Source organism: Mytilus californianus, unplaced genomic scaffold (assembly GCF_021869535.1).
Source record: "Mytilus californianus isolate M0D057914Y unplaced genomic scaffold, xbMytCali1.0.p SCAF_14, whole genome shotgun sequence".
Taxonomy (NCBI): domain Eukaryota; kingdom Metazoa; phylum Mollusca; class Bivalvia; order Mytilida; family Mytilidae; genus Mytilus; species Mytilus californianus.
Window position 1 is genome coordinate 3,935,962 of NW_026262626.1, and position 22,018 is coordinate 3,957,979.

The window sequence follows — 22,018 nt, forward strand, 5'->3', positions numbered from 1 at the left end:
TAATAAATCCTAGTGAAATCGAGCGGACAAAAAAGGGTGGAACATAAAAATATAAATAATAGGGGAAAACAAACAGAGGAATAGCGATATATAACTCGACAATCATTCGGTTGACACAATAAAAACAATCATGATATCCATGAATATATTTGACTTCAATTTCTAACAACATATAAAAATTTTCATGTAGCAAATTACATATTAGCACATCGGCTTACACAATGTTTTTTTTTCCCCTTAATTTTGAGCTACATAATGATTTTGTCAAGAACATTCATATGACTTAAGCTTATCGGTAGGTTTGCTGAAATATCTATTAAAGTATCGACAGGTTTGCTGAAATATGTATTTGATTATTGGCAGGTTTGCTGAAATTTGTATATTTGTATAATGTTTGCTTAGTATTAAAAATTAAAACATATGATGTAAAATTTACAATCAGAGCTTCGCTTTTTAGATAATCCATTCTTTATACGTGTTTTAGTGTCTGTTAGGAAGTCATTTTCTGCTCGAGTCTCTACTGATGCTAGTTCCGAATGGTACGCTCTACAGAAACTCTGAAAATATAATAATTCTTTGAATGAACATCTGTTAATGTGTCCAGATATTATTATGTTGATTCCATGCTTTTATCCTTCTGTTAGTAAAACATCTAATATCCATTTTCACTGGCAGTATACTGAACTTTGTACCAAGTCTGATGATAGAAATAAAAATCATCATGGCCACAATTAATATTTGAAGATGAAAAAATGTATTTTTGATAATAGAAATAAGAAGATGTGGTATGAGTGCCTATGAGACAACTCTTCATCCAAGTCACAATTTGTAAAAGTAGACCATTATAGGTCAAAGTACGGCCTTCAACATGAAGCCTTGGCTCACACCGAACAACAAGCTATAAAGGGCCCCAAAAAGACTAGTGGAAATCCATTCAAACAGGAAAACCAATGGTCTAATCTATATAAAATAATCTACGAGAAACACTTAGGACCCACATCAACAAACTACAACCACTGAACATCAGATTTCTGACTTAGGACAGGTGCAAACAAATGCAACGGGTTTAAACGTTTTAATAGGCGCCAACCTTCACCCTAACTGAAACAGTAGTGTAACAAAGAAAGACACACTATAAAATATCAATTGAAATGGCTTAAGTCAATCAAAAGATATATTAACAAAAACAAGTGAACATACACTGAACGATAAATTTGACTTATGACACAATGTAAATACAAAATTGATAAAACAAGGGGGTTAGATGTAAAACAATATCAAAAAGACAATCATAACCTTGGACAAAATGCCGCCAAATAAACTAACGTACACAGGTTAATAAGAATAATTTTATTGTAAGGTAAACAAGGAGTACGGAAATATTTTTTACCAAATAAATAATTTTGTTGTTCCTTGTACGAGAACAAAAGTGAAAATTTATCGTCATACTAAACATTTATCAAAGGTGGTGTATATTAAAAATAGTGACACTAGATATAACACTGAATAAGAAAACATTAAATAACAAAAATACATTATTAATTCTATCAACAGGTCAAAATAACACGAAAGTACGATTTAAGAGTACTCACAGTTACTTAAAGCTAGTTAAAAGCCAAAAACATTGCTGTTTATTGGAAATCATGCATCAGAAACTAAAATCAACTAAAACACATCCCAGGGATTTAGTGTTTTAACGTCATGGACAGTCAAAGAAGACATGACTTGTGCAATGCCAAAATAAAAGTATCGACAGGCAGTAGGATAATTAGGAGTTAACCTGTTAATAAATATGTATAATGTAATATATAGATAGAGTAATCTCTATATAGAAAATGAACTTGGATGTGTATTTATACATCCAAAAAAACGTTTGAAAAGAATACAAATTTAGTTATGTTTTAATTTGCCGATGACAAAATCGATATTTGTGCCAATGTTAACTATATTCAAAGATCTAATTACAACATTAGTAAGATAACCTCTACTTATAAGTTTGTTTAAAGGTTCGATGAGTTTACAAGGATCATATATTGATTTCCGCGCTTTTAGTACAATATTGCCGTAAAATTTAGGATGTGAAATACCGTTTTTTTTAAGTTTTCTATAGGTACAGCCAAATTTACTAATCAAATCTTTGTATCTATGAAAGAATTTAGTAAAAGTTAGGACTTATGTCAAAGCAAATGAGTTGATACCAATATATGACATGAATATATAATGAAACAAATAAGTAAAGTTTAATGAGCAAGAGGGGTATTGGTGGGCATAATAGACATGTAGCTGAATTTTCATAAACCTATCTTATAAACATGTCCTTCCAATTTCTTGAAATAAGGTTTCTGTGTTATATCTCGGCGTTGATCATAAGGGTCTATGTATTAACTTTCTCTAAAAGATCCTATAGTGACACATACTTTTTATTATGTTTTTGCAAAAAAGCTTGGTAAAATCTCCATTTTGGCAAAGTATAAGAAAACTCTATCTGAGAAAAACAATACTGATGATTCACCTTAAAAAAATAAGATAAAATCTTAAAGAAGATCATTAAAAGTAAGTAATGGATTCCGTCATGCATAAATCTGATTCCTTGACTGGGTTCGGCAATGATTTTGCTCCCGTTCGATTATGTTATCGTTTCTTTTAGGTTTATGGTTTCAAAATTGGCCTTCAGCATCACTTAAAAGATATTGAAATAAACATCTGGTGCAGAAGAATTATTACCTTATAATGGGATTAACTCTGCATCAATTCATAACAAATAAAGTAACTTTAATTTCCAAGCACTTATAGATATTCACATGATACATATCATTCTAAACAGTCACATTAATTTTCCGATATACATAAGGTAAACATAATTATAAAATAACTTATAGAAGAATTCAAATGTATAAAAATATTCAACAAGTGACCAAACAACACACTATTTAATTAATTGAGGAAAAAATTGAAAACTTCTGAGGGACATTTCCAAACACCCTGATTCCGACATCCGGTCGGAAAAAGTGCAGTTACTATATTCCATTACCCCACTCAACCCATGGGGTTGCGTGCACAGTAATCTTTATTTCAATATTTCCTTATTTAACTATATTCCATTACCCCACTCAACCCATGGGGTTGCGTGCACAGTAATCTTTATTTCAATATTTCCTTGTTTAACTATATTCCATTACCCCACTCAGCCCATGGGGTTGCGTGCACAGTAATCTTTATTTCAATATTTCCTTTTTTAAGTTTAAATGTAAACATAATGACTCGTAGTCTAAATATTGCATATCCATTTACAATACTATAAGAAAACTTTGATAATGAGTTTGGGATTCTTTGTGTTTATGAGCCTGTTTGTTTTACAAATCATTATATTTCTATTGAAAGCAGTGACTTAACAAAGCGTTTAATGTTTTTAAGATGCCACTGAAAATCATTGTCTAATGAATAGCCTTTTAAAAAATGATAATTTAAAACTTTCATTACGTATACTTACTGTCTACATTTTTACAGGTTATCGTCCTGCATGTCATATTTGCCAATTGATGTTAAGCCCCAATCAATCCGTTCTACCTTCCATTCATTACGTTTACACAGCTTATTAGTAGACCTTTTCAACAATTGTCTACACCTACAGTTGAGAACGACTACGACAGGTGAGATATGAGGGGTCGTCTCAAAAATAAAATTGAAAAAAATATTATTGATCGCATATGATTATTTTGATTGCCAATGAGACCACTATCCAAAATGACGTGTATATAAGCAATTGTTGTGTACCGTACCTTATTTTGTTTATTAGGTATTTGTTTATCAAAACTAAATTTATTTGTGAATTGACTATGAAGAAAAGGAAGGACTTCAATGTTTCATTTCTTTTAGACGTCGAGTTGAAAAATGAAAAAAAAAAAAAAAAAAATACCTGTATTTTTGTAGTAGATGTTTAATTAATCAATGTTTTATATCTGTTGACTAGGGTGGTACATGTTTCTACAATGTCTGTTAATTTTGGCTTCCAATGTCTCAATGGTACTCATAACAAAATAGATATCAAGATTTTTAAAGGCCCTTGGTGTCTCTTCTGATTCAGATTCAGATTCAAATCGTAAGGTGTTTTTTTTTGTTCTCTTGCTATTTTTATGACTTCTGCAATAGGAAAAAAATCACACAATGCAACATATAAAACAGACATTCAGTTACCGCATAATCTGCATTTTGGTGAAAGACCCCAATCTCCACCCCACCCCCACCCCCCCCCCCCCCCCTCAAAAAAAAAGAAAAAAAAAGGAAACAAAGTTACTATCTTTGATCTTATAAAAAGGAAATAAATATGAGAGCGAAGCATGATGTCAAAATATCAAATTGTAAACTAAATATTCTATTGTGACAAAAACTTACCAATTGCAATGACCAACTTGTTTAAGAATTGTTTCCGGCGCATAAAACATGCGACGGGGTTTCACTAGTATAATTGGGATCTTAAATCTCCCCTATGTATGGTCAGAGATGAAATTTAAAAACCTTTATGCATGGAAAAAATAGAAAAGAGTAGAAAACCAAAGCTTTGTCCTGAAAAGGGGAAGGGTAAGCAGTTCTCGCTTCTTGCAAGACACACGAAGGTCATTTTTCAGGAACAGGGAAAGGAAAGGAATCTACGACGGGGGAAAGGGTATGTTCACGTCTTTCGGGACACGGACAACCTATAACGGTTAATCAGTTCGGCGCTGTCAAAAAGACACTGCAATGACAACAAGCTCTGTTGGGATATAAATACCATACGCATCACTGAAGAGACATTAATTGTAAAAATGCGCATGTGGCGCAGAAAAAAATGGTGCCGTTAATGTTTCCAGTTCATTAAGGAAACATCTCAATTTTAACATGGTATCTTAAAGCGGAGTAGTCTCTCGTAACTAAATTATCGATGTGGCATTTTCCTTTCACCTTAAACAAATAGGCTTTTACCCCCCCCCCCCCCCCCCCCCCCCCCGAAAATTGAATGTGTACAACAATTGACGTCAAGATCGGTTGAGAAACACAACTCTAGCGGACGGACGGTAGTCCTGTTACAATGTTCCTTCAGCAAAATTCATAAATAGCATTACAAAAGCGAATTAATCGCAATTGGCATCTGGAACAATCTGCGTTGACAGACTCGCTTATCTAAATACTCACATAATCATGAAATTTAAGAAGAAAAAAAGGCAGATTATGTGAATTGATTGCAGTAATTATTTACTTGAAGGTTTAATAAATTCAACTTAAAATGTCGTATAACTACATGTAATAAGAATGCTATACAAAAGAGAGAGATATAGTTCATATTTGTTTGAAATATGTTCTTTCGTCAAAATAGTGTAAAACGATAAATTGAAGATGTAAAAGTAATTATACTATTCATGAATGATTTTTCGTTTTGAGACGACCCCTTCATTTTACCTGTAAACTGTAGGTGTCATTATTCGGTGTCGAGAGTTATTGAAAAGGTCTAGTATCAACATCAGTTATACTCCATGCAAATACCATCCTTCTGAACACGTCTTGTGGCATTTGATGAAACCATTAATCACTTTTTATGCAATTTTATTTAGTAGACTAGCTTGTTTTTTAAATTTTTAAAGAAATGCAGAGTTGCACTTTTATCGTCGACAACCACATATCTTTCAATATAAATTGGTAGCTTCCACGAATTCCTATATACAATTTTTTAAATATCTGGCTCTAACTCAAGTTTGCTTTTACCGAAATTTTTTGACAGTGCCACTTCTACTACAAAAAGTTTAATTTCGAGATAAACGATATTCAAATACAGTTAGGATCAATTCTAGCCTCCCTTAAAATCTAGAAGAAACTGTGAGGTAAACTGTTCTAGAACAGTCTTAAAACAATCTGTAAAACAGTTTTGATCCCTTTAGAACAGTTTCCGAAAGGGACGGATCTAACCTAGAACAGTTTAAGACAGCTTTAATCTAGAACAGTTTTGGGTAGTGCTAACCAAGAACCGATTCTGAGAAATGTACACTGCGACAGTTTTTGCACAGTTGTACTTTATAGGAGTTTAGACAGTTGTACTCTAGAACAGTTTTGGACAGATGTACCCTAGAACGGATTCAGAAATGTCCACCATAGGACTGCTTTTGGCGGTTCTAGCCTGGTTCATATCTTGACTGTTCTATCTCAAGACACTTTTAATTGACCCTATCTATTTTTATATTAGTTATTTATTTTATTTGTTTTATTTATGCTAACATTTTATTTATTCCTTTTCTTATTTCTTTCTTTCTTTCTTTCTTTCTTTCTTTATCTTTTTTTATTTTATTTTATTTGTATTTTTCCAAACACATATTCTGGGATATCGTTATTACTTTTCATGATTGATTTTTAAGTATTCTACGGGATTTAGAATGTTTTAATTATTATTTATCTTTAGCGTTTTAGCTTCAAGAGCGGTTGTTAATATTATCACGTGCCAAAATTGACATCACAATATCAACCTTTTTGTATCATTACATAAGATAGTAAACTGCTAGGTAAACTCGCATATGAAAACACCTCCCTAGATAATGATATAACCCCGTATAACCTCGATACAAATTAATCCGGACGTTGAATCGTTCGAAGCGATTATCAGGACAACATTTGGGATGACAACAATTTTGAATGCCTTTCTAGAACTTATGTGAGTATATATTAATGTGTACATGAACACGGTAGTTATCTCATCAATTATAAAGTTGATGCAAATTTCAGATTTGTATAAATCGTTTGATAAAACAGCTAGATGCAAAACGCACAGGCATGGTGCAATTTTCTACGTTTTATAAGGTAAAGAATGTTCAATATCTTTTCTTACATTAACATTTGCGTAGCAACACTTTAATGAATAATAAATAATTACAAGTAAAATTACCAAGTGCCTTCAAATGTTCCCTAGAACTCCAAATAAATACGATATCGTACTAAATAAGTTCATCTTATACTGTATCGTTCGTTTCACCAAATATGTCAAATTCGTTGCTCTCTTACAAATAATCACTGTATAATTCGTTGACAAAACCCGTCACAAATCCTTGTGATTCGTGATGGCTGCAGCACCTCTTTTTCTGTGTTTTATTGTAAATTTGCATCTGTACACTTTGTCAAAGTAGTAAACCATGAAATTATCAGTCACCAAAAGCCATAATTGAAATGTTTTGTCCAGTACACACCTGCAGGCAATTTTTTTTATTGCAGACTAGGAATTTCCACGGTATTTCAGATAAAATGAAATAAAAAAAATATTTTACAGCCAATAAAATTTTCATTGTCTCTTTTATGGATTTTGAGCCTCTCTCAAATGCAGATGTTGGCCCAAGTTCGCTTAAACGAAAACAACCAGATTAACTCGTTGAACATAGTTTGTCGATTGCACTAAATGACGAGTCAAGTCCTTTCCAATTCTTATCTTGTGTTTTTACAGCACCGTCTTAGGTTGGGTAAAGGATTGACTTGCAATCATGTTTAACCCCGCCGCATTTGTACCGGTATCATTGACAGGGGCGGACCCATAATATTTTCAGGGAGTGTCACCAGTACATTCAAAATGTTTCATTTTTCTTTGATATTAAAGGTCATGAAGGAAGCAACAAAGCATATGGTTACCCATGGTTTACAAAATTGATTTAAACTTAATTTTTCTTTGATGTCGGCGAGGAAAAGTGTAAACGAGCCCATGCATTTTTTAGTGTAAACATACTGCAAGTGCAAACCAAAAGGGTTAACTGAGTTATAATGAAATGGTCATTACTTGGTCTTTTTCCGAACGGCAGTAAAACGCTTATGAAAGAGGGGCGTCAGTTTGGCTGTGTGGGATGTATAAATTCCCAGCCATGTCCGGTCAGAATTGGGACGTTAAATTCGATGCCTTAATTAGAGAGTGCTACGCCCTCTGAACGGTAAGAACCCTTGCAACAACTCTTTGAGTGGTACATAGATAGGTGGCATTTTGCAAGGCTAAATTTTATTTTCCCAATGGCAGCCCAACAGCTCCACATCCCCTCCCTCCCTTTCCCCCCCAAAAAAGTTCATCCCGATCAGCCCTTATTATAGAACCTACATATTGTATTTATTGTTAATTTGTTCGCGTCCTAAACATGCATAATATGTTTTCCATTGGACACTAAGAAAACAACAACCAATCAATCATAATGCATTTCTGTCCTATTTTTTAAGTTAAAAAGTGAACATTGAAAAGTGAAACAAGGGAGCAACTAGGAATTGCCATTTCGTTGACACGTCCGGACCACAACAAATGATTCTTATATAAGTTTAACGATGATTCAAATAATATTTTTACCAAGCAAATGAAATCAAACAGACCTAAAAAAAAATATGCGATTGCACGTGCCCGGTACATGTAACTTTTTATATGACCGTTGGAAATCTTCGCAGGTCATCTCCATGAATAATTAGATGACGTCTGGTCCTATGCTGATACCTTATAGAGAGCTCATTCATTCTGAATAGTTTCTTTTGAACTTTTGTAATTTGGATATACGTTTTAGTATGTTGTAAATAAAATATTCGAATTTTGGTCAAATCGGTGAACATAAATTTGACAGCTGATGACTCTTTAATGACTTTGTTCCAGTTTTGTAATGCCCTTTAAATAAATGATAGATATAAGAAGATGTTGTATGAGTGACAATGAGACAACTGTCCATTCAAGTCACAATTTGTAAAAGTAAACCATTATAGGTCAAAGTACGACCTTCAACACGAAGCCTTGGCTCACACCGAACAACAAGCTATAAAGGGCCCCAAAATGACTATTGTATAACCATTCAAACAGGAAAATCAACAGTCTAATCTATTTAAAAAAGTACATTTTAGATTTGCTTACATAAATGTATATGTTGTAGTTGCAAACACCAGTTATATTTTACTACAGATTACTAGACAGGGAAATTAATCTTGATTGAATTGAAGAAATGTTTTAAGCTTACCCGTTTGGTTTGGTTTCTACATTTATAAGGGAATAAAAAAAGACTTTAATAATGAACCAAAATTTATTAACCACTGTTTAAAACTCCTAATCAATTTGGATATATCTTCAAGCGAGAAAAACCTGACGGAAATCCCAAACAGTGCACGACAGGATAACTTGACAGGATAAGTGTATTTTGCTAGACCATGTTAACTCATAGCACAGCTTTGTAAATAACCTTGCTCAGGATTCTAAGTGTAATTTTTGTATAAGTGGAAAATCTATTTGATTCACAATATTTGGGATTTTGATTGTATATTTTCATAAAAGTCGTTTTAGCTTGTCTTACTCTTTTAAGAAAATATTCACAATCGCAGTGCTTTCAAATATTTACGTAGATTGAAGGAATGATAAACTATTTTTCTAATTATTGTTAAATGTTACTCATAGTAAAATACTATTTGACGAATTTCTATAAACCTTACTATGTACGACAAGATGGTCACCTATAATCAAATATATAGTCTTTTAAAGATCTTCTTCAATTATTTACACATATATACAGTCATATTTGATAATGAACATTTTAAACTATTTTATATTTCAAAGAGCATTTTTTATTAAGATCAAACAAAGCGAATATTTAGGTCTTTCCACTTTTCTGATTATTTTTTTTTTCTTCCGCCAAATTTTGTTCTTGCGATAAATTTTTGTTTCACAAGATGTCGCTTAGATGTTTAGTATATGATATCGAACAGTTTATGCGCCTTTGAAATTGACCCTGCTTAACCGAATACTTTTCTTTGTAGGAGTTATCTCCTCGAACACTGTTTTCCTTGTGTGTGCATCTCCTCCGTAACCGTAAAAGAAAGCGACAAATTTATATTACCAAATTGCTCGTTATATCCTCAGGATGTTTTGTCCAATTTTGACCGAAGCGATACGTAAACTCCATATGAGAGTTATTTCGCCTTCTGTATTTGACATAAGGGATATATAAATGTATAGCATGAATGGTAAGTGATAGAGACCTAAGGTATATTGATTTCAGTTCATTGGTTCATTTAAATGAAATTGAGGCCAAGATCAAAGGTCAAGGTCATATTCTAAATTTTGACTTTTCCTTATTATTTGATCTCCTCTGTCACTTTTAAAATTACAAATTAAAGAACTAGTGCAAACTGTTTGCTTAGTTGTGATTAAGATATGATACATTTGGTCTGAAACAATCCAATGATATCTTATAGGAGTTATTGTCCCTGAAATGATTCAATTTAAGGTTAATTGATTATAGCTCCAACTTGGTACATGATAAAGCCATAGGGTATTTTGCAAACTGTTGGTTGACATATGACCTTGAAAAAAGTAAAACCGGAAGTGACCTTGAGTGAACCGGAAGTAGTATTTTTTGCACTTATTTCATGGAAAAGTACCTAGAAACCATATATTTTTTGAATGATCATAGGTTAACCTATCATTTGAGACCGGAAGTGACATTTTATAAACCAGAAGTAGCATGTTATCTTTCTTATTACAGGCATAAGTATATGCAAACTATATATTTTTGGAATAAGTGTGAATAAAGCTATCATATGAGACCGAAAGTGACATTTTCTAAACCGGAAGTGGGCAATTATCTCCCTTAATTCAGGCAAAGTATATAGAAACCATTTATTTATTGAATCAGTATGAAGAAATCTATACTTGACGCTATTAATAACTTTGAGTAAACCAGAAGTAGCTTCCTATCAATTATTTAGGAAATTGATGTGGAAAGACCTTCAACTGTTCTTTGAACAATTTGTTTTTAATTTTGTTTGGTTTTGTTTGTTTTTAGGTGTTGTTTATGGGTACGGTGTTATCATTTTGTCTTTCGGCTTTTTTTTCTAAAGTAAACAGTAGTAAACTGAAGATCATAGCCCAAGACTTTAAATAGGTTAACCGCAATACCTGGAACACAATAATATAACTCTTCTTGGTAAGGATTCTATGACAGTTGTCAATTGGAGCATGAAGGTTAGATCTAACTTCTTCATAATTTTTACATCTAAATCATCATTCTGGAGCACGATCGTTTTAGGTTTGTCTTTTTGGTTTAAACTAATATTCACCAAGGCAAACGTAACACTGCTTTTAATTGTTTCTAAGGATTGTTGAATAACTATTCTCTTAAATATACACTTCAGGTATTTCATTGTGTAAATGCTATTATTGAACTGTATGACATGGAATAGGATCCCAGTTACGGCAACCAGTCCGGTATCCACGAATGTAGTTCTTAAAAAAATATATATCTATTATTTAAAATGATGTAGTTTTATTACTACACAAGTTCTGTAACTGAATGTAGATTTATTTGAAAGGATAGGCTTTCTAGCTTGAATTTCTGTGAAAATTTTGATTGATTTAGATGTAATCAGGCGTCGGTACATAGAGTAAATTGCCTACATTCTAGCCTTTATTCTTCCCCGGAGGTAGACGGACCTACCCTATTGTCAATCAAAACAAAATTTTGCAACGGAATGCCGGTCATGAGGCACTGGGATTGTACTTAGAAACTTCAAAAAAAATGCCTAACATGAAACAGAAGTCCCAATGTGGCTATCAAAATTATTTATTGGACAGCACCCCATTTATTTACTATGATTTTCAATGCGTTTCAAAGGGGCAAATAACTGGGTCCCCGTTTTTGTTAGAGGGCATATTTTGAACACTTCAATCTGCAATTGTAAGCTTATTGTTGGAGTTACATGGATGAAATTTGGCCAGAAACTTGAAAATTCAATACGAAAAACAATGGTGTAATTATTTTTAAAATTTGAATTAAACTTTTTAAATTAAATTGAAATTTAAATTTATGAAATATTTAAAAAAATTGTTTTTTAATTTAAAGTTTCAAAAGGGGTCACAGTAAGGTCATTTTGATGGTATTATGTATTCATACACTTGTAAGTTAAAGTGGAGGGATTTTTCGAAAAATATCAGCAGAGAATATTAGAAAAGAGACACCTGTTTAGAAATAACAAATGTCTAATATGGGATCAGGGGACAACAAAAGATGGAAAATATGGGCTTATTTCTTTCCAGTATCCTATTTCTGGGACCTGGGAAAAGAAAAAAGTCCAGAGATTCAGTTTTATGGTTTTTAATTAGTTTTTGATAAGTTTTATATATTAAATAAAACACTTTATGCCATTTTATGTGTCATAAAAGTTTGTGTGGGAATGCGGCTCACATTACTGAAGAGCCGCATCACATAAATAACGACAGAATATTGTGTAAACTCAGAAAATCTTGCCAGGGGCTCTCCAATTTTCCAGATTGGGGCCTGGATTTTTTGAAAGATATATAAGGGGTAGGGCTATAGCTTATATTAACAATTTTAACTGAATGTACAACAATTTTAGACTCCTTTTTAAAGATTTTGGTGGTCCTTTAAAGGACCGTTAATTTTGTCTGTATCTTTTTCAGCAGTAGATTTATGCAGCTATATCTTCCTTGATTTAAGAACTTATGAAGAACAGCTTCTGGTAGGTATATTCTTCTTAGCAGATATTACTCTACCATATGAATGATCGTTCTTAATGCTTTTACAAATGCAGCATCAAGTTTTGGATCAGGTTGCCCTTTTTATATCTATCTGTACATTTACTTCGATCCTTCATTTCCACATGAACCTTAGTCTTCTGTCCAGTGCGTTGTAAATTTTTTTTTTCCTTTCTGGAGTATTTTGGTTTACTTTGTTCCGTTCACACTCCCTTTACATCTGGTCGAAGTGTTTTAATGAACCTTTTGAGATATTAAAACCAATACATTCTGCTTTTTGTCACAAGGAATAAGCTATACCATTTTTCAAAGTGTAAATTATTGCTGATGCCCTCCCTTCAAATTTCTTGAAAAGTTCACAGTCTTTGGTAAGGAAACACTTAGTGCTCTGTTAACAGCTTCACCTGTTTGAGCGTTCTGATTAAATTTCAATTTCATTAATGCTTCTTCGCTAAGTTTCATTTTTAAAAGATCTGAAATTATTAACTTGTCTTTGTTATATATATTCAGGTTGGTTAACTTGTTTGGACCCAAGTACATGGATCTCAGCCACCAACAGTTTGAGTGTTCACCACCACACACGTATGAACTAGTGGGACATTTAGAGCAGTCACAAGTATAACAACGCACAGCAGCATTAAGCATTCAGGCAGATCCAGGATTTCCCTCGACATTTGTTAAACTGTAGGAGGTGCCGTCTTGACTGGTTTTAGCTACAAGTGAGAACTTCTCTGCATCTAGCCTCTTCCATTGTATATTAAATGAACTTAGCTGACTGTTTGAAGACAAAGTCTCATGATTTATACCCTTGTTATGGGGTATGCTTCTTTGCATATGTAATTCTTATAAGATTTTTTTTTTAATTAAAAAAATAATTATAATTATTTTTTTTTTTCAGCAAACATTTTTTTATCTAGATTTCCATACAAATAATGAATTTATTTACCATGTGTAATTTACAGAATGTAAATATCTTTTGAAATAAAAAAAGTTTTGCTGATTTTAAGCATATTTTCTTCATGAATTTATGATTTTATACGATCAATTTTCTGGTATTTGAGATGTCATAGATAAGGATCAATAACTCTGTAACTGTTTGATCAAATCTATTGAAACTTTGCACAATAACTACTGAGATATATATCTTTATTTCAAAAGTGCAGTTTTAAGTCTGAAAACAAAATTAAAGTCTGACAGGAATAGGATCCCAGTTACGGAAACCAGTCCGGTACCCACGAATGTAGTTCTTAAAAAAATATATAACTATTATTTAAAATGGTGTAGTTTTATTATTACACAAGTTCTGTAACTGAATGTAGTTTTATTTGAAAAGGTAGGCTTTCAAGCTTGAATTTCTGTAAAACTTTTGATTGATTTAAATGTAATCAGGCGTCGGTACATAGAGTAAATTGCCTTAATTCTAGCCTTTATTCTTCCCCGGAAGTAGACGGACCTACCCTGTTGTCAATCAAAACAAAATTTTGCAACGAAATGCCGGTCATGAGGCACTGAGATTGTACTTAGAAACTTCGAAACAAATGCCTAACATGAAACAGAAGTCCCAAGCTGGCTATCAAAATTATTTATTGGACAGCACCCCATTTATTTACTATGATTTTCAATGCGTTTCAATAGGGCAAATAACTGGGTCCCCGTTCTACATAAACGTCTACTGTTATCATATAATCGATTCTTTAAAGATAAATTTTGACAAATTTACGCATCTCGGTCTATTTGAGCATTTTAACTTTTTGAAAGAGGGACGAAAGATACCAGAGGGACAGTCAAACTCATAGATCGAAAACAAACTGACAACGCCATGGCCAAAAAAAAAAAAGACAAACAGACAAATAATAGAACAGATTACTAAACAAAGAAAACTAAAGACTAAGCAACACGAACCCCACCAAAAACTGGGGGTGATCTCAGGTGCTCCGGAAGGGTAAGCAGATCCTGCTCCACATGTGGCACCCGTCGCGATGCTTGTTATTACAAATCCGGTAAATAGTCTAATTCGGTAGGTCACATTCGTGAAAAGGGAAGGGTATTGTAGTTACGACATAAGGAACATATCCGATATCATCTGTGAAACGGTTATTCCATAACGGTCAACCAACTCGTGATGGCGTCCGTAAAATTCACGATGGGATGATTTCAACTTCACCATTTGAAACTCTTGGTTTAATAAATTCCTTGTGAGCAGCAATCCTCTATCAAGGAAATCATGATAGGAAATACAAGCCCGGGAATATAGTATCAATTGGGAGATATATACTCCGTATGAAGGCGCTGCTGGAATGTTGCTACATAGAAATGGAAAGTTCACAATTTGGAAGCTGAAATCATCTCTTTTGTGTAAAGAGTGTAGAAACATATATGGTAATAAATACATAGGAATACCCTTTAAGTTAAATATTAAACTATCATTGAGTTTGAGTTTTTTTTCCTCTTCATCCAAGTAAATCTTTTACAAAATCTTATTCATAAACAATGATAAAATGTTTGACAAAGTTCCTGACGGTTTGTTATTATCCAATATTCTAAATCTTTATTTCACAGACGTGGTTATCACTCCGCACCAAGGTGACTTTTCCCATATTCGTAGTTGATTTCTGAAAAGAGAGTATACATAAAACACATTTCATAATTTGTCTTTCAACTGATATGACTAGAAGCTCTAATAATGCACTATAGATAAATACGTGGGATTCTCTGACTATATTTTTAGCAATCATATATCTTTATCGTTCTGAATTTGTTCAAGTTAGCTTATTATTAACACAGTATATTCTGACAGAAGATTCATAATCTAAGTTGATTAAATATTTCTATTGATTTTTTTTTTAATTTTACAACAAGGAAATTAAACACGGACGATACTTTCGGAAATTATATTCGCTTTTTAATTTAATTCATATTTCAACAATGTCAGGTGGCTTTCAGTTTCAAAACATCAATTATGTTACGTTTATACTCTTATAAGTCTAAAGGGTGTTTGGAATTTTAATTAAGAGAAAAGTTAACATATATTGAAGGTGAGTGAAAGCATATAAAATTTCAAAATAAGAACAGGATAACTTTTCCATTCTTGGAGGATAATAAATATTAATGAGATAAAAAGACTATAACTCTTTAAATACCATTTCATAAATACCGATATTATTAAAACATTAATTTGTGTTGAAAATTGTTAGCTTGTATTTGTATGAACTATGATATTAGCAAAATAATTGGATAACATTGGTATCATTATGGTTTAATAACAGGTTTAACTCAGGATCAATTCAATATTTCGCATGAAATTTAATGAATTTGTTCATTGCAATTAGATACATTGATTGATTGATTGATTTTTGCTTTTCACAGCATAAGCACAAAAAGAGTTCATCGAGATTTTCGTTATTGAACATCACCCATGTTAATTTGCATTCTTTTGAGTAATCGGTAAAATATTGTTCACCTATCGTAGACTAAAGACTAAACACTAATTCACCATTTTTCAGGATGCTGAGATTCAAACAACGCAGTACTCATGCTTAATATAAACCCAACAAATAAATGTAAGTTAAGATAGTCATTCAAGAAATAGAAATAAGCATTGATGATCAAATTTTGCCACTCTCATCTCCCTTTTGTGCTGAATGATTTAGTTTAGTTTTTATTTATTTTAACGTTTGGTAAACTTCACTTATTCCAAAACTATTGCTATTGTGAGATCAATCTTTTTTTTTCAATTTTCCATTTTTAGAAACAAAACGGTCATTGCAAGGATGTCAAAAGCGCAACAGAACGTGTATGTTAACAATATCTTCGATGCAGGGAAAACAGAAGCGGACAATAATTTAGAATATGAAGAATGTCTTGCTCCTGTTGACAAATCCATTTATGATGAACTATCCTCAACGCAAGAGAAAGGAACCCCAAGTAATGACTCTGTCATTATGAACTCAATGCCAAGTGTTCAGTCTGAACAATCAGACAATTCAATTCATCAAAAGAAATTAGCTCTATTTAGGCCAATGTTTCTTATACTATTTTGCATTCTGATTACAGCGTTAGTTACATCTATTGCCACTTTCTTTGCAACAAAAAAAAAATCTCAGATAAGAAGACCATTCGTAAGTAATTTATATATATATATATATATATATATATATATATATATATATATATATATATATATATATATATATATATATATATATATATATATATATTGTATCTACGTAAACTACCTTGTGTTTTGAATAATTCATCATTTTATAAATTGTAAATTTACAGAAAATTAACGCATCAAATATATGGAAGGTCGACACAGAATTGCTGACTACTGGATGTTCATATATAATAGACAAAAATAGAAGTGAATACGGTCCTATATCATCATCGGACAGAAATAGATAATAAAACTTTATGAAATACAATGTGAGAAAACCAGAGAGTTGCAAAATTTAAAAATTCAATCAATTGAGAATTTCTTATTAATAACTCTTGTATTTTACAAAATTTACCTTAGATGAATTCGGCCATTATGTTTAGGTCTATGTAATGCTGTGTCGTATTTACTCATCCTTGGCTTTGTTTGGGTTTGGGTTTGAGCGTTCCAGATGAAGGTAACTCTAAAAAATGCTTTGGACGTGTGGAATTAAAAAATGGTTTATTTCATTTACTTGCACTGGGTCTTCTGCTGGAAATCATCAGTCAGTGTTTAATTAATGACATGTTTTCTATCATATACTTATTTAAAAATTTTCATTCATAAATTAAGAAATTACTTAGAAACAAAAGTTCCAATTCCCGCAGGCAAATGTGATCTATATGAATTTGGCTATTCTGTTACGATAATTAAGAGATAACTGTATTGTATTTGAAGCTTTGCGGACGTCCATCGGTAGTTTTACTGTCGCAAATTTAGTTTACCTGGCGACGCGTAGCGGAGACAGGTAAACGGGTATTTGCGACAGTTAAACTACCGATGGACGTCCGCAAAGCTTCAAATACAATACAGTTATCTCTATTCTAATGCAAAACAAGTACATAATTCAATTTCAATCATTATTTCAGTGTCAAATTCTCATTAAAGAAAATTCCGCGATAAAATGTTATCTTCTTTTGCCCCAAAACTAGGTGACATCATAGGTATGCTTCCGGTGTCAAACGTAAACACCGGGCGTTTTCTGGCTTCTTGGCCGCTTCAGAATGTAATACAATTTTATAAAAAGAAGATTTCTAGGTGCAACATGTGAGTTTTTTTTGCTTATTGTTGTACAAATTACATGTCAATACATTCCGCAATTCAAAATGTCGGCTTCCTTAGTTAAAGACAAGGAGATAGAGAATTTAACTCTTACTGTCATCCAATCAGAACCATTGATACAAAATAATTGCATTAGAATTGTATTTGTTCTTAGTTGCAAAGCATTGATGCATCCTTTGCTTTCAAATGTTTAGGTTTAAGCGTTCCTGATAAAGGTAAATTAAGGCGACCATAGTTTATCGATGTTCAAATCACGTAAATCGATTACGAGACGAGGAGTAATATAACAAAAAGAAACTAAGGGAATTGTATTGACTCCAAGTGGAGCAAAACTAAGTGCGTCGACAGGGTGACATTCTCATGGCATGCGTTTAAGACTCATGAAATTTATAAAGTGTTTATCTTATTTCCAAAAATATCAAATTTTCGATAAATTTTTTCATTCTTCTTTTTTAATACAGATGCAACAGAATGCAGTAGTACATGTGGCGATGATACAGAACGCAGACTCCAACAACAAATAAATAAGACAGTGATTTGTAGAAACAATGAAACAATTGACAGCTATTCTTGTTCTAGAGAATTCTGTCCTGGTATGTTTTTATCACTGAAATGTAGTTCCCATATTAACCTTTACGAGATGCCTTACCCAACCTACTGATAAGTTGTCGAAATGTTTTGTACTGTTGAACTTTCATAAAATATAAACCTAAATATTTTCTTACTTTTTTTATGAAATTCGCCCTAATAACAAAAGATCTAAAAGTCACCTTCAAATTAAAATTGAAATTCTTGCGAACATGAAAGAAGATTTACCCGCAAATTGTTATTGTCGTGTATTTTAACCTACATGTTTTAAGTTTATATTTTAATTAAAATTTTCAGTATTTCTTTATATCAATATAGGCAATAAACGAAACTTATTTTGAATCTATCAACATTCGAAACATAAAAACAAAATCTGCACTTTGCAGCTTTTTATTCTGATTCAGATGTCTGTTTGTTTTGATATGTGAAGTGAATTCATAACACGTAACAATGGCGGTTTTCGTCTCGCGTGCTAAAGCCTTTTCGGACTGCTTGATATTCATAGTATATTTCAAAAGATTACCACAGACCACTTAAGTGACAATCAGACTTTGAATGACAAAACAGCTCGGCTGAGATGCTCTCAATAAGGGAAAAAATATTACCATACGTATGGTACAGAAAACATTACAGAATAGACAGATAAATAGATTTTTGTTCCCCTAACAGATAAATAATCGAGAAAAATTCCGTCTCAGAAAATACTATTTTAGTCTCTAATGCATGATGTTTTATTATAAATTGTTTTCGGCTTTTAACTAGCTTTCAGTAACTGCGAGAACTCTCAAATCGTACTTTCATGTTAATTTGACCTGTTGACACAACTTGTAATGCATTTTTGTTATTCAACGTTTACTTATTTTGTGTTATATCTCGTCTCACTATTTTTAATATGTACCACCTTTGATACGTATTTAGTATGACGAAAAATGTTCACTTCTGTACTCGTACTGTGAACAACAAATTTATTTATTTTGTAAAACATATTTTCGTACTCCTAACAACAAAATTGTTATATTTAAATTTACCTGTGTACGTTATTTTATTTGACGCCATTTTGTCCCAGGTAAGGGTTGTCTTTTTGACATTGTTTAACTCTTTTAAAGTATTATTGTATTTATATTTTGTCATAGATCAAATTTTTTCGTTCAGTGTATGTTTATTTGTTTTTGTTGTTATATCTTTTTGATCGAGTTAAGCCATATTAATTGATATTTTATAGCGTGTCTTTTTACGTTTTAATGTTACACGACTATTTCTGGTTAGGATGAAGGTTGGCGCCTGTTAAAACGTTTAAACCCGCTACATTTGTATGCACCCGTCCTAAGTCAGGAGCCTGTTCAATGGTTTTCGTTTGTTGCTGTGGTTTATAAGTGTTTCTCGTTTCTCGTTTTTATATAGATTAGACCGTTGGTTTTCCTGTTTGAATTGTTTTACATTATTAAAATTGAGGCCATTTGTAGCTTGCTGTTCGGTATGAGACAAGGCTCCGTGTTGAAGGCCGTACTTTGATCTATAATTGTTTAATTTTTACACATTGTGGCTTGGATGGAGAGTTGACTCATTGGCACTCATACCACATCTTCTTATATCTAAGATAATCTATTCCTTGAGTAGAAAATCCTTAGTATTTCGAACTATTTTTTTTAAAATGAGGTCCAGGACGTTAGTTAGACCTTCCTGTTGTATTGTTCCAACTTCAAGATGATTAATAAACCAGTCTAGTAAAATTCAAATGCAGAGCAGATATTTAACTCTGATTCACCTATATTTCAGGTAATGGTGTACATTTAGGCGTGCGCTTCAGTCGAACAGAATTTTACTACTTATACTATATGTCAGATGATAATACAACCTTAAGTAATTTGAATACAGATGAAACCTCTCGGAGTGCCTCGGCACGATTATCGACTTACAGAGGGACGATTTCTGACTCATGTGTAGGTGACGATGATTTGATTTATTATGAAGTAAACTATATATATTCCATACGTACTAAATTGACCTTTTTTGAAACAAAGTATATATTGGACGTTGGCATTGCTGAACGTTCTAATGTAGATAAATATATAGATGCTGGCGGTACAGCAAGTGGATGGTCATTCAACATGTTTTATAGAGGAGAATGGTTTTCTAAAAATAGACAAATTGTATACATAAATGCTAGACATAACGGAAATATCACAACAAGTCAAAGACTATTAACAACTTATGAAGGTGAAGAATTACACGGACAACTAAAAATTTTGATTAACACCCGTAGAAAAGAGTTTACTGTTAATCATGACGATTTGAAAGTTTATGTTTTTGACGAGGTAAAATCAAACGAAACCTTTTGTCCGGTATTTGGAGTGTACAATACTAACTATGATAACGTTCAACTAAAGATACTGAATTCTCTTTTTTTTTTATGTATCCTTGGAGATCACGGGTATAATCTTTTTAAATTTGTAATCTTTTGTCCGCGCCGAAACTGACATTTTCTTAAAATAAACCAACAACAACAAACAAACAAAAAACTAGCTTTGTCTGTCAGTGTGTTTTCATTTGATGTGTAATAACTTAAGTTTGCTTGTAATTTTCAAAATTGTTATATGCAATGTTTGGAATATACAAACTTTTTTTTTGAATCACCATGGTTGAAGTTCAGAAGAAAAGTATTTGTTGATACTTGCTATTCATATATTTGGATAGATCAGCTGTTTCCTAACTCAGGTTGGCTAATTTCTTCGGTAAAATGCACCTACATGATCAATTTAGATAGGAATGGCATTCACTTATGTTCTCCAACATCTATAAATTATAGATTATGGAAAGAAAGATATGAATTTAAAAACTTGTAAAATATATTGGAAGATAAAGATTTGTATACGCTTTGTGAGTTCAGAACCACATATCATAAAGTACTTATAGAAACAAGACGATGAAATGATATAGAAAAGGAACACAGAATAAGTTTGAAATATAATGATAACTATATTGGTGATGATTATCATTATATTCTGGAATATAAAACATTTGTAATTGACAGGAAAAAACAAATAGATACAAATGTGTCTAAAACACCAAATATTTTGAAATTCAAAAAAATCATGAGTTGTACAGACGAGTATTATTAGAAAAACTATGTATATTTATTCGAAAAATGAATAACTCATTTGTTCTGTAGGTAATAACATAACTTCCCATCCTTATATAAATTGTACATAACGATATATATGTATGTAGGTATTTGAAGATAATTTTTGTATGCTTGTGTGTATGTTTGTGTGTCTGATTTATTTTAATTAAGTTTGGTTTCATACCTATATGTATGTATATATCTGTACCATTGTAACTTATGGATTATGAGAGTAAAGATTATTATTATTTTTACACACTTGTTTGAGAAACTTTAAGAAAGCTCACACTTTTGAGTTTGAAGATTTTCAAATATATTCTTCAACATTTACAATATCTGTCATTGCTTCATAAACAAGATTTTTTTTAGGAAAATCTTGTCCAAAGGAAAATATTAAATGTTTATTTCAAATTGTGTTTATTTTTCCGTTTATACATTTTTCCTATTTAAATCTTTTCGATTTCCGTTTTTATCACACCCCCACCTAATATAAGTATTATCTTTGCATAATCACGCCAGTTTGACAGGATACAGAGTTGTTCAAAGC

The 22,018-nt window shown here is 32.0% G+C and overlaps 1 long non-coding RNA gene across 1 annotated transcript; it reads left to right on the forward strand.

Annotated features, from left to right (window-relative positions):
• Nucleotides 1-16,263: 16,263 nt before the first annotated feature.
• Nucleotides 16,264-21,725, forward strand: LOC127724047 (uncharacterized). Its single transcript, XR_007992310.1, has 3 exons — nt 16,264-16,623; nt 18,224-18,355; nt 20,127-21,725. It is a non-coding gene; the product is annotated as an uncharacterized LOC127724047 (long non-coding RNA).
• The last annotated feature ends 293 nt before the right edge of the window (nt 21,726-22,018 follow it).